Source organism: Danio rerio, chromosome 7, assembly GCF_049306965.1.
Source record: "Danio rerio strain Tuebingen ecotype United States chromosome 7, GRCz12tu, whole genome shotgun sequence".
Taxonomy (NCBI): domain Eukaryota; kingdom Metazoa; phylum Chordata; class Actinopteri; order Cypriniformes; family Danionidae; genus Danio; species Danio rerio.
Genome location: NC_133182.1, coordinates 14317029 through 14331720, shown reverse-complemented (window position 1 = coordinate 14331720; position 14692 = coordinate 14317029). Strand labels below are relative to the sequence as shown.

The 14692-nt window shown below is 33.7% G+C and overlaps 1 long non-coding RNA gene across 2 annotated transcripts; it reads right to left on the bottom strand.

Moving 5' to 3' along the window:
• Positions 1–4507: 4507 nt before the first annotated feature.
• LOC141375317 (uncharacterized) lies at positions 4508–13782 on the bottom strand. Of its 2 annotated transcripts, XR_012383178.1 has the most exons (3): positions 13409–13782; positions 8717–8835; positions 4508–5805 (listed from the first exon to the last, which is right to left on the bottom strand). It is a non-coding gene; the product is annotated as an uncharacterized lncRNA (long non-coding RNA). The 2 variants fall into 2 exon arrangements; XR_012383177.1 differs by lacking the exon at positions 8717–8835.
• Positions 13783–14692: the final 910 nt, after the last annotated feature.

The following is a 14692-nucleotide window of genomic DNA, read 5'->3' as shown; positions in this document are numbered from 1 at the left end:
AGTTGCCTCAGACTGACTTTTTGACCTTAGTGTCTGGGAATTGCGTCCTCCAATGGTAGTGGGAGGCAAAAGCATGCATTTCTGAAAATCAAAAATGGTTTAAATCAATGGAGGGCCGTGACTCCACCCCTGGAGCTCCACCCATCCTCGTCTGGTATTCTTGAACTTCAACGTGGCTCAGTCTAAGTCCAGACAAGGCTCTGTCTGGGACGGTGCCTATTAAATGGCTCTCGGGGGGCGTTTCTTCTCATGCGCAACCTATGTAGTGCTGTCATGCTGAAGCAAGACTCTGGGAACCCCAGGACGGCTCCCAGGGGCCCCACGTGCTCTTTGGTTCTCAGCGCCGCATGCAGAGATATGAATATGCATGCTTTAATGGAGTCTGGCTGGGTTGTGATTGTGCATTAGCTGTTCTGCTTTATGTCCTGTAAAGTTAGTATGTAGAGGCCCCGTTGACCATTCTCAGGACCCCAGTTTAGATGCAAGAGACTGTCTGGGGGCCCTCGTTGAGCAGGATATTGTCTGTTTTTACCTGAGAGGCTTAAGATAAATTAGGCGGCAAATTGGACCTATGGAAGCTTGTTTTTTTATGAAAGAAAACAACATATTTTAAAGTATTTGTAACTTTATTTTAATTTTTTTCTCTTTATTACATTTTTTTACATCAGTACAAATTATAACTTTTAAATATGTGCACTTTTTTTCCTTTTAAAGAAAAAGTTGTAATATCATGTGAATAATATATGTATAAAAGAACTAAAAATACTGAAAAAAAAGTGGGGGGAAGAGCACTAAAGGGGGGGATTTGAGGTGTTTCTACTAGGGTTCAATCACTGCTATCTTGTTAAAGTACTCAATGAATTATTTCCATATTACGTGGAAATTCTTAGTTTTGTTTTTAAGGGAAAGTCTGAGCTTCTCAAGTTGCAGGAAGAACATTCCATTTTTTATCAATATTGAGCAGCATGGAGTATCTTTTCATGTCCGACTCAGTAAAATCAATCCACGTGCCAAAGGGTTATAAATCTAAACACTGTATGTTGATTCTTAGATAATTCTGCATCATCACTGACACCAAATATAGCTAAAATAGACACAGGGTATTACTGGGAAATTATAGAAATTCTTTGGGAAAAACTGCAAGCTTGTAGATATTTAAAAAAAGGTACTCAGTAGATAAAATATCTGCTGTAATTGTTGAAATGTTGAAAAACAATTATCAACGACAAGATCATTAAAGGAGTGTATCCCTTTACTTGACTAGACCTGAAATAGAGAGTCAGTTTGAGAAGGGAGAAATGAATGATTCTCTGTCAGTGAGCTTAAGACAGAACATGTTTGCCACAAAGTGTTTTCTAACCTGTTTCCAAATTTTAAATAAATTATAAACCACAGGATTGTTTAATTGAGATGTGGGGAGAGCAATTAATGACTTTTTTTTAGTTCATGTCCAACATTTCTGATTGTGACTCTTTCAATTTTTCTCAGATTTGAAACAAGCAAAATGTAATTGTCACTTTTTAAACTTGTAACTCATCACAATTTTATTTTACCAATTTAGACTTTTGCGTTGCAATTTAGACTTTTTTCTCTCTTAATTCTCATGAGTTCTCATTTTGTAATAAAGATTTTGCAGTGATGACTCAGAAAACCACATTGAAAAATATTATTTATTGGATTTTGATACATTTTTTAGGGTAAGTTGTTGCTAACAATTTATATGGGTTGAATTTAAACTAAAACAATATAGTTAGTAATGTTCAACTTAATTTATTTGTTTAAATTTAGCCCATTGTTTACAATCACTTAGCATAAAAGAATGTAAGTAAATGCAATGCTTTTTTCAGTATATCTGGTTCCTCAAAAAACCTTTAGGTCAACAGTTCTTAAAAATATATTTCGTAGTGTAAAGGTTATTAAAAAAATCGACTGTACTTTAAACAACCTTTAATGGAATTAGGAGTTTCATGGATATTGAATGTTCCCCATGGAACCACTGATGTCAAAAAATAAATATTACTTTTAAGAGTGTCGAATGAATTTGTGCATTATAATTTATATAATTTATAGTAGAAAAAGTTTCTTTAGTTTAAAATCTAAGAAATTTAAGTACTTTATTTAAAGGATCTTTTGGAAGAAACTAAAATTCTTCAATGGTATCACTGTGAAAACCACAGGTTCTTCTGATCTATTTAAAAAAAAATGTAATGTAGTGCAAGTTAAAATTAATTTGATTTTCTCTACTTTTTAAATTGATAACAGCAACGCAACTGGCTAAAACCTCAAATATGGCATTCTAAATGTAATATACAGTGCTCAGCAAAACTCTGTACACCCAATTTTGAAAATAAATATTTTTATCCATTTCTCAGTGAAACAGATTTATTAAACAGATATATTTATGAAAATAACATTTTAGTCACCATATTTAGTCAACATATTAGTCAACATATTTAGAAATTTAAATACAATAAAATTCAAGCTAAATATTGCAAAAACAATTATAACCTACACATTTTTTTGCTTCTCTTGAATTTTCCTCTTTTTTAAACTTGTATTTAATATTTTTTATAACATAAATGTGGGTGTACTAGTTTTTGGATCGCTATTATAAGTTATCTTGTTAGATAAACTCCAGATTTGGCTTCAGTACTGACTAATCTAATGTATATGCACAAATGTAATATTGTATAGCTTTCTATTAAAAATATGAATTTAAAAGACATTTATGAGGGGTGTACTTACTGTACATATGCTGAGCACTGTATAATAGGACAAATTGAATTATATGTATGAATCTCATTATCTTTAACATCCAAACCTTACATTCCACAAAAGCTTCTTCAAAATGGAAATAAGAAAATAAAATATTCTTTTGAGAACTGTTTACAAATAGAATAGCTCTTTCAGGGTTTCTGCAGGTTTCACCAAGTTAAATTTAGGAATTTAAGACATTTTTAAGACTGTTTAGAATGAAATTTATATTAGACTAGGCTTGTCACATAATCAATATATCAACTTATGGACATGACCTCAATAATTTTTGGTGAAGCAATCTATATCACCCATACAAACCAATTATAGCAACATTGTGCTAGCTGCAACATCTCTATCTCTATTGGAGGTGTCAGTGTAAGTATGGTTTAAAAAAAACACTAAAATATTCACTATAAATTACAATAGTATATTTTTATGTGGGTGTCTGGCAGCTGAAAATAGATCAGCAGATATCACAGCCTTTGTTACTTTGTACCTTGCACTTTTTTGTAAACATTTATCATTATTTGTTTAGGTTATGCGCTTTCACATTCTGATTTCAATGCCTGATTATTAAACTGTTAAAATGACTATAATTAAGTGAAACATTCTTAAAGAGAACAATAGGATGTGTTCTTTGGAAGAGTGTACTATTTTGATGCTATTATATTGTCATTCTGGCATTATAATGAATGGCATAAAATTGTCTTACAATGACAATGACATAATTTATTGCAATATATTTTGGTTCAATATCCGCTTGTTAAGTGTGATGTCACGCGAAGCGGCTTTCGGGTTCAAGCAATCTATTCAATATGTATGGGGAAACTCATGAAATGGTAAAAATAAACGTTTACAAAGAGATTTAATACTTTCGAAAATCACAATTGCAATTTATACGTCCATGCCTAATATCCGATGGCCAGAAAGTAATTCATTTTTTTATAAATTGTTAAAATTTTGGTATTTGTGATGCAGCAGCCCAGAGATTGTTGTGTACACTATGACTTTATATAAAAATTTACTTTAATGTGTGATATGAATTAAAAGTGATCATAAACAAATAATTTCTCAACTCAAATGAGTGGCGGCTTGGACCCGGAAACAATATTACATACGTCACCAACACGTCACCACTTAACAAGCGGATATCTTACAACAAAAAATAAATATCGTGACAGGCTTATATTAGACTCATAAAGAGCTAAAGGATTTTTTAAATGGCCATGATAGAAAATATTTTTAATTTTCCCTGTCCAAAAATGCTTAATTTAATGTATTTAATAATACAATAATAAATTAGTTGAAAAAAAATATGTCAGATATTTCTTAGCAAAATATTTCTAATATAGTGTAAAAACAAGCAAGCTCTTTGTCTTCATGCACCTAAAATAAATGGTAAAATACGAACAAATATTTTAAAGTTTTAAAAACTTTAATAAACTAAATCTTTGCACAGCAATCTTTCCAGGTTGGTGTCCTTAGCAGTAAATTCATGGAGCACTTTTAAACAAATGTTATTGCAAGGACAATAATTAAAACATTATGATAAATAGAAGTAAAAATTACCTTTTAAATAAAAAGTTTCAAGTTTTATTGAGATTAATGATTATATGGGTTTTGGCCAGATTGGGTAGCAAAGCATGAACAAAGGAAAGACCTGTTTAAAAAAAAGATTCAAGACCTACAACAAAACATTATTTCAAATTTAGGACATTTTAAGTCGCAGGACAATTACAGGGTCATTTGGTGATTTTCAAAAGTCAAATAAATTTGATTAAACTATTAGAATATTATTATTACTATTTAGACATATTTTAACCATAACCCAAAGAAGATAGAAATAGTAGATTTTAATATTAAAAAACAACATGCAAATGAAAAACTATCAGCCTTTCAATTATTTTTTTTCACAGGAATGGTGCGTTTACATTAGATTAACAACACAGCAATAACAGCAGCAGCAGCAGATTGATTTTACAGCACCAGGTTAAACTTTCGGACCCCTTACCGGCAATCAAATACATAAAAAAATAAAAAATAAATACAGGCCACAACTGAACATTGAGAATGATCTCTGATTGGCAGTCTCTAAAATTAAACTAATAATAGATGTGCTGAAAACATTGTTTCCACCACTCTTATTAGGTGAAGTTTATATTAAATAAACAAATTAATGAATGGCTATAAAAATGAAATGGTTGTTAGACTGTTGCACTTTTTTGTGTTGCCAATATGCTCGGGTTTATATTGTATGTGCAAGAATTGTATATTTATAACCACCTCCAAAAAACTTGGGGGTCGTGAGTTACTGGCATTGTAAATTTAGGGATCGTGGGCTGTAGAGTTTGGGAACCCCTGATTTACAGGTCCATATCACAAACAGTTTTAAAATATGTTTTTTAGGAGGCCTTTTGCCCAAGTAATAATAAAAGGAATCCTCCTCTGTATAGACATACAGTGGAAATCAGCCAGAGAGCAATCAGGGAAATCTGCCCTGCCCATATTCAACCCACTGCATTCAAAGCGATTTTTTCCACGGTACCACCCAGTAAGTCTGGGGTCCCTCCATAAGGAATCAGGTCCCACATGAGGTGTGCGAACCGACCTGTCATTCAGCAGCCATCAGGAGAAAGAGATGTTTCAGCCGAGACAACAATGCTGCCAGACGGCATAGCGTTCACTCCTCCACTTTCTGCCCTGCCTAGCAACCGCTGTCCACTGACAGAGAGGCTTCATCCCCAGCAACAAGAGCGCAAAGATGGAGAGGCCTTCCACCTTAGCAACTGAGAAGGGCGACTGAAAAGACGTCCCTCTCCCCCCGTCGCCCACCTCCTTTTCTGGTGTAAAGTTCATCTGATGGCTCTGAAAAGCAGGCCCTCCCCCTCGCAGACACTTGTCAGATGGAGAAAAGAAAGGGGCAGATACTTGGTGGATAAGATCATGACTAATCTGTTGTTTTTTGCTTCCAAGATCCGACGGGGCCTCTGAAAAAAACACACAAGGACCGCTGGCAGCAGCGCATACAGATGACGCTCGGCCTCTGCCCTAGACCAGGGGGTGGGAAGGAGGATACAAGGGGTTAGCGAAACTTTATTTGGGCGGGAAACAACTTTCTGGCGGGACACAGCTTTTATTTTTTTGCTTGTTTTCTTTGTTTTGCATATATGTTCAATCCGAATATTAAAATCTGAGAAGAAAATATTGTGATTTTTTTTATTTTTAGCTATTGTGATAACTAAAATAATATTTTTTCATTTATTTTTGTGCATCTCAGCTTTGCTAATACTGGAATAAATTACATTAAAAAATAATAAAATAGAAACAGTGCTGTTTTGCACTGTTGAAAATCTTTTTGAATGAAGAACTACTTTCCTCCATCATTCATTTACATCTGCAGCTGACGTCAGAACAGCAGAAATCGTTGCTCATTCACTAACTAGCTCACTTTAGAGCTAGTGTTAGAATGATTCTCTAGCGTAATGTCTAAAGTGATGAGAAAAATAGGTAATTTTACTGACATTTTAAGATTATAAGGCTGAATGGCATGAAATGCCATCAGTCTACAGAGATTTCCCAGTATTTCTCTGTTGCAGTCGGGAGATCACAATAATTAACCTGAAAATGTCAAAGCAAACACTACCAGATTACTGTTGTGTTTGCACTAAGGAAAAATGCTAAACACATGCAGGCATTTCTTCTTTCTTTCCGTTTACTTAACTAGTCTGCAGTAACAAAAACAGGAGACTCATTAGAAACAAACCAAAAAGTAACTCAGGGTTACACAAAGAGTGGCCAACATAAAATACATACATTCATGATATGCAAGTGCCATCTCACACTCAACACACTACAATTATATGGTATAAACACAGCGCAGCAACATACAAAAGACAGAGATCGACTTAGAATTTAATTTACCAGTTTTATAATGATTTGATCAACTGTATAGTTTAAAATTACAAGTTTCAGTTTTTCTCCTTTAAGGGCTTATTATGCTGTCTCTGTCGCCATCTAGTGTATGGACAATGTCAACAGTCTTTGCTCATGCTGATGGATGCCGACGCGCTGTATCTCCGAAATTATAAATATTTAAAATAGACACTATCCTTGTAAATAAACTGCATTGTTGAAATCTCAACAACTATTCTCACCTAAAAAGCACATTTTGTTCAACAGCTGCAATGTTTGTCAAACTGTAGTGAGTTTATTGATCTGCTGTCACTCTATGTGGGTGGAGTAATACACAAGATTAAAGAGGTTGTATAGAGTTCTGATATTGCAGGATATCACATGGCTATTCGCCAATCACATCTAATAACTGAACAGAATGTATAAATATATATACATACCTTTAATTTTTCTGAAAGATTGATGATATATGGTAATGAAAATTTTAACACCTTTCATCACATGAAAGTTGCCCTAAAACTTTTGAATTATTAAACATTAAAGAATCTTATCTTAGGAAAATTGGAAATTTGATCAAACTTTTTTGATGATCTTCCACATAAATATCTTTTAAAATATGTTAGAATTAGTTGATATGATATGATATAAGAGGCGTCATGGTGGCGCAGTGGGTAGAACAATTGTCTCACAGCAAAAAGGTCGCTGGTTCGAGCCTTGGCTGAGTCAGTTTGGAATTTCTGTGTGGAATTTAAATTTAGTTATTTATTAATTTCAAAACACATCTGCACTTTCTTCAGAATCAAAATAATGAAGAATAAAAAAGTATAGCTTTTTTAGTTAGCATTTACTATTGTAGTTTTAGTTTTTGGTTTTAATTTAAAATGTTCTGTTTTCTTCAATTTTGAAGTTTTAACATTTGATCTTTTTTACTTTATTTTTTATTTAGCAAATTCACTTGTAAAATTTTAATACATTTATTTATATGACTTTATTACTTTTTTGTTATTTTCTACAAATTAAAATAAAACACTTGCAGCAAAGAGCATATTTGTATTTGAAAAGACAACTATATTGCTTGACAATATTAGCAGGTCTGGCATTATGTCCCAGGACAGAATCCTAAGGTCGGAGTTAATTGAGCCCAGGGGTCCCGCCTGGTCAATAAGCATATAAGGGGGTAAAAGATCAGATAGGTCTCGAGAGCCGCCACTTGTAAAAGGAGGAAAAAGAGGAGATGGGGTGGAAGGGGGGATTCTTCCAAAATGAAGATAGGCAGTTGGGTAAAATCAGTCTATTTATTGTAGGCTTGGATTAATCTGATTGTATATCTGCAACTCTTGTCAGTTACAGATAAGAGGCCAGCCGCGATCAGTCATATCACATGCTCTCCTGACAATTAGTTTGTTAAACTTCACTTCTTTTTGACCAAACACAACAGTTTTTGTATTTAAATTCTATTCTATATATATGATATGCAGCCATGACGCAAGGCTGCGAGTGTGATATTGCGTTTATACAACAGTTCAACAGCATAATTGTATATATAAAAATAAAATCAAACACGGAGAGTCTAAATGTCCTTTTGTAATAGGAACTACTTTCTTCCGCCATTCATTCACATCTGCAACTGATGTCAGAACAGCAGAAGCTGTTACTAATTCACCAACGTCACTTTACAGATAGCATTTGAATAATTCTCTAGCGCAAAACAGGTTTAAGATTACATTTTAAGATTCTAGGCAAAACGTGACATGAGATGTCATGTAATATGCAATGAGATATCTCCCTGCAGTATTAAAGTCTAAAGTATTTCTCTGTTGAAATCGGATTAATCACAATAATTACCCCCCAAAATAACAGCACAATCACTACCAGATTGTTGTTGTGTTTACAATAAGGAAAAACGGTGAACACATGCGGGCATTTCTTCTTTCTGCCAACACAACACAGATTCCAGATTTGCGAGTCCTATTTCACACTCAATAAACTACAATTATATGGTATAAATACAGCACTACAACATACAAAAGAGAGAGATAACACTTACCGGTATAATAATGATTTGATCCGCTTTAGATGGAAATTACGCTGTTCAATCGTCTAAAAGCTTATTATGAGGTCTCTGTCGCCATCTTGTGGATAGACAACAGCTGATGGCCGCAGACACTGTCTCTCAGAAATGATAAATATTTTAAAATAGGCACTGTCCTTATAAATAAACTGCATAGCTGCAATCTAAACAAATACATTCTCGACTAAAAAATAGAAACTTTACATAAGAAACTTGTAATAATGCATCTAATGACTATACGTTTGTAAATATTTTATATTTTTTTATAAAATTATTATTTTTTTCGCAAGCAATAAAAAAAAATGTTTCAATTCTTTGTCATTTTAAATATTTCAGTTTAAGTAAATCCATTAGTGAAGATTTTTAGTAAATTAATTTATTTGTATAATATTGCTCAATTTGAGTTATTTTACTTTGAATGAAAATACCTTCAATAGAAAACTAGTTACATATGAAATAAAAAACTGCTTGATGTGAACAGGCCTCGACTGTGCTTCTCTTCATTAACACGTTCATCTCACCTTACAATTGGCCAGTCCTCTTTTTCCCAGCTCTCCCATCAGCTGTGCGTCGCTCAATATGGAGTAAGGATGTAATCAATAGACGAACACATCTGCCGTGTTTAAGCAGAGGAAAAAGCCTTTCCCGTTCTCTGTGCTCATCCCGCCCCCAGAGTGACAAGCCTTCTAAATGAGGATCTTAAGCCGTGTCAGCGACTAGAATTACAACTAATTATCAGGTAGAGCCGATGATTATGGTCAGCTCCTTTAAGCCAATGCTCAGGGCCAAAAAGGGGACTAATTGGTCGGAATAAACCGATTGGCTCCTTTGATCGATTCCTGTGTTGAGTGACACAGACAGGGACAGATTATTTTCCCTCAGTAGACATGGAAAAAGGCTTGCTATACCTGACCAAGAAGAAAAGCAAAAGAAAGCCCTAAAGAAGGTGTATTTACAAGGCAAGCTGTCAAACAAAAGGAAACACCTCTCTCTCTGTTCTACCATCTGCTGCTGTTTAACAGGGGTTTAAGCTGATGTGAAATGTAGTCATTGAAGGCATTATTGCAAGTTTCTTATGTAAAGTTTCTATTTGGTTGACATGTTGACTGGAGAACATGATATTTTCTGGGTCAAATTGAGCAGAGTTTTGTTTATAAAGTATATAGTAACTTTTTTTTATACAGTACCAAGGTGATACTACGCTAACGTTAAGGGATTCATCTGGTATATTCATATATATTTGGAGTGCTGGACAATAATAAAAATCATATAAAATAAAAATATAAAATTATTGGGTTTGATCAAATTCTGGATTTATTCAGACAAAAATACAACAGAAAATTGTAAAAGCCATTTAAGTTACTCGTAAAGAAAATAAAATCAAAGTGCATCAGTTTATAGCAAAATAACTAGAGTTGAATAATATTATACTAATAAATTAATTTGTTTAAAATCTTTACTAAAGGATTTGATTTTAAAAAAAGGAAAAACTAAAACATGTGAAATGACAAAAATGATTTAAAAAATATTAAAATTACTAGTAAAGAAAATAAAAACTAAAATCAAATACATTGTATTGCATTTCATTCATAGTACATTGAATGAAAGTTCTCCAAAGGTGGCTCAGTAAACTTAAACATGTCTATGTAATAAAAAAATGACAGCATGTCAACCAATAAAGACGGAAATTTTTCTAAAGAGGTGGAAATTATATTGCAACATATTTAAATATCTACATTTAAAGGTTAATTAACCTATCATCAATGTAATCTGAGGTAATTTCAATGTAAAACAAACGTAACTTGATGTACAAATGTATCTCTTGAAAAGTTTTTATGATGGCAGTACTTTTATTTATTTATTTTTTATTATTTTTCTTATTTTATTTTTACCATCAACTTTATGAATCACCAAAGACTTAAGATTTAATGTTCTACTTTAATGTTCCAACCCACCTACATCTTGTATGGCCTGAGGATGAGTAAATCAACAGTAAATCTTTCTTTATTATGTGAATCTTTTTAAGGAAATCCACACTCAACCCATTATTATTCAACCTAATCTCAAAAATAAAAAGCTAAACCTCTTTTTTGCAGCATAATCCCAAAAAGTTTTTTTTCACCAATCAAGAACAGAGGGTGACAGAAAAGCCAAATAATCAGTTTTCAAAAGAACTGCCATTACATGGACTCGCGCTCCATCCCTCCCACCTCCTTTCACGCGTTTCCCAATGCAGGTGGATCCTCTAATTAGAAGAACGTTTTATTTTGAGCAGCTCGTGCTCCATCTTTATTGTCCCACCACCATCAGTTTCAATCCCGACTCGTTCCCTCTTGTGTCCGAATCAAAGAGCCGGACTGGCGTAAATGAACCACTATATTTATTGTCCATGGGGTCATATTCTCCCAGACCTGACCCCTTGACCCATGCGAACGGATTCATGTCGCACTGAGAAAGCCTGATTGAGTTTTAACGAGGCGTAATGCGCTCGCTAGTAGAAATCCATGAATACGTATAAAGGAACGGCCCGACATGAGAAGCAGTTTGGGAAAACCAACATATGAGAGAAGGAAGGTCCTCTAACAAGGGAACAAAATAATGAAGATTAGCATGACAAGCAGGGCCAGGTTTTGAAGGCTCATGATGCCACAGACTTGCCTCTACACTTAAGAGAAGCTGAACTATGAATGTCTGATTTGCATTCACACGCTTTTTAATGCAACAAGAGAAATGGAGGAGAATAATGCAGAATTTCACATCAGTAATAGTGCAACAGTTGGTGAATGAAAGGTAAAAATTGATTAGCAGATTATAGAGCAACTGAAATGGAAAACTATATTAGAGAGGCAATTATGTATTTATTAGTGAGCTATGTAAAAGTTCAGAAAGAAAGATGGATGAATGGATGTATATACACACAATCAGTGTAGGGGGTAACGCATTACAAGTAACTCAAATTACGCAATGATTTTACTTTCTTCGTAATGAGTAAAGCAATGCACTACTTTGAAAAATTAGGTAATAATATTTAAGTTACTTTTTAGTTTAGTTACTTTGCTTTAAAAAAATGCTGTATTTAAATGAACGTAGTCACGTTAAATCCTGCACACATTGTAGGAACAGACAGAAGTCAAGATGGAATTATTCTCATTATTTCGAACACATTGGAGAAAAGGTAAAGAAGATTGATTATCTGATGAACAGTGATTTTACTTTTTAATAAGGCAAAAAGTACAAAAGTACAAACACGTTGCTTTAAACTTTCATAATCTGTATACAGCATGTAAAGCTCTATAGGGTCAGGAATTTCTCAGAAGATAACATACATGTTTTCTTTGGGTTTTTTTATGGTAAATGAAGGTTAAACAGTGTGGTGTTCATTGCAGAGTTCCTCTATTAAAAAGAAAAAGAAGAAGAAGAAAAAGAAGAAAAAAAACCCTACAAGTTCTGAAAGAGATCAAGCCTCAGCCAGGTCAAAAAAAAGTAACATAAAAGTAACTAAGAGTAACGTAGCAGATTACTTACCATAAAAATAGGGCTGGGCGATACGGCAAAAATTATTTTCCATACTGAATGATAACAATATATATTTATATATGTTGGTAATGCTTACAGATTTAAAAGAGTCCCTCAACAATGACTCAAGCGTCAAAAATTAGAGGGTCCATTAAATGCCATAACATATATTTTGCTGATAAATTTTTGGTGGCCGATAATTCGATACATCTCGAATCTCTACATTGCAGTGGCTGAAAATTCAATATCAACACACTTTTAGATTCCCAATATTGCACATATCTGCTTAGATCAATGTAAAGTAAAACAAAAAAGTCCAGACCTTATCATTGTTATAAATTTTATCACGTTTCAATATTATATAATTTATCTGCCCAGCCCAAAAGAAGAAGAAAAAAAAGGAAAAAATATATATGAGCTACTATATATATATATATATATATATATATATATATATATATATATATATATATATATATATATATATATATATATATTTAGATCACCTGTTTATTTTTTCCCCAAATTTTTGTTTAACAGAGAGCAGATTTGTTTTAACACATTTCTAAACATATTAGTTTTAATAACTCATTTCTATTTTATCTTTGCCATGATGACAGTGAATAATATTTTACTAGATATTTTTCAAGACACTTCTATACAGGCTTAAAGTGACATTTAAAGACTTAACTAGGTTAATTTGGTTAACTAGGCAGGTTAGGGTAATTAGGCAAGTTATTGTGTAACTGTGGTTTGTTCTGTAGACTATTGAAAAAAATATATAGCTTAAAGGGGCTAATAATTTTGACCTTAAAATGGTGTTAAATAAACTGCTTTTATTCTAGCCGAAATAAAACAAATATGACTTTTTCCAGAAGAAAAAATATTATCAGACATACTGTGAAAATGTCCTTGCTCTGTTAAACATCATTTAGGAAATATATATTTTAAAAAAATAAATTCAAAGGTGGGCTAATAATTCTGACTTTAATTGTACACACACACACAAACACATACAAGTACACATACATGTTTACAAAATAAATATCTTAGTTTTGTGGATTAGAGCTGTTTTGGGGGGTTATACAATCAGAAATCTGGCAACCAAAATGACCACAAAATAAAATAAAAATATTAAATGTTATTTCTTACCTCGACAGTCGTGAAGCTCACAGCTGTTTTATGCCACACGACTCCAACAAAATGAGTGGTTCAACTTCTTGCAACAGTGCGCACAGATCGAAATCTGATTAACTCATAGAACACGAATTCATAGACGATGTCGTTCGTATGAAAATGTGAGTTTTCTTTTGGTGAGGGTAATCAAATCATAGTAAACTGTAGGCCTACGAATAAGATCGTACAGTGTATCAAAAACTGATAAAAGTTACCAATTGGCGTGAGCATGCGTTGTAAATGCCGGTTAAAAATTTTCAGAAGGCGCGACGCCATGTCACTGTCACGTGTGGCATCATCAAAGTACCGCGATGTTGATTTAGCCGGTTGTTGCTAGAAGGGATACAGCTGCGGCCGGAAGTAACCGAAAAGTATGTATATGATTCAATAAATTACCCAATAGTTGTATTTTATTACCGTCTGCTTCTAAAACCAACCCTCACAATAATGTAAAAACAGCAATTTTGTGTATTATTCATATGAATAAACAGCAATTTTGTGTTTTAGCCTATTTATACTAATAATTAAATTAGACCCATTAAATTGCATTTTTTACAACCTTGCCTAATCCCAACCTTCACAGTAACACAAAAATAGTAAGTAGTATTATTGTCCAGTGTCCCAAAATTTATGCTATTTTGGTGTGAGTGTGTGTGTGTGTGTGTGTGTGTGTGTGTGTGTGTGTGTGTGTGTGTGTGTGTGTGTGTGTGTGTGTGTGTGTGTGTGTGTGTGTGTGTGTGTGTGTGTGTGTGTGTGTGTGTGTGTGTGTGTCCGGCTGCACAGTGGCGCAGTGGGTATACGTTCGCCTCACAGCATAGTTCGCTGGTTCAAGCCTCGGCTGGGTCAGTTGGCATTTCTGTGTGGAGTTTGCATGTTCTTTCCATGTTCACGTGGGTTTCCTCCAGGTGCTTCGGTTCCCCCACAGTCTATAGGTGAATTGGATAGGCTAAACTATGTAGTGTATGTGTGTGAATGAGAGTGTATGGATGCTTCCCAGTGATGTGTTGCAGCTGGAAGGGCATCCGCTGCGTAAAACATATGATGGATAAGTTAGCAGTTCATCTCGCTGTGGTGACCCCAGATTATCAAAGAGACTAAGCTGTAAAGAAAATAAATGAACGAATGGTGTGTGTGTTCATAGCTGTATCCCTTCTAAATATTTACCAGGATTCATCACCAATGATCATGTGTTATGCGTTTATACAACAACTTTAGAACTACTAATGGGGTATATACACAGCTAGTGTTTTTCAGGATAAA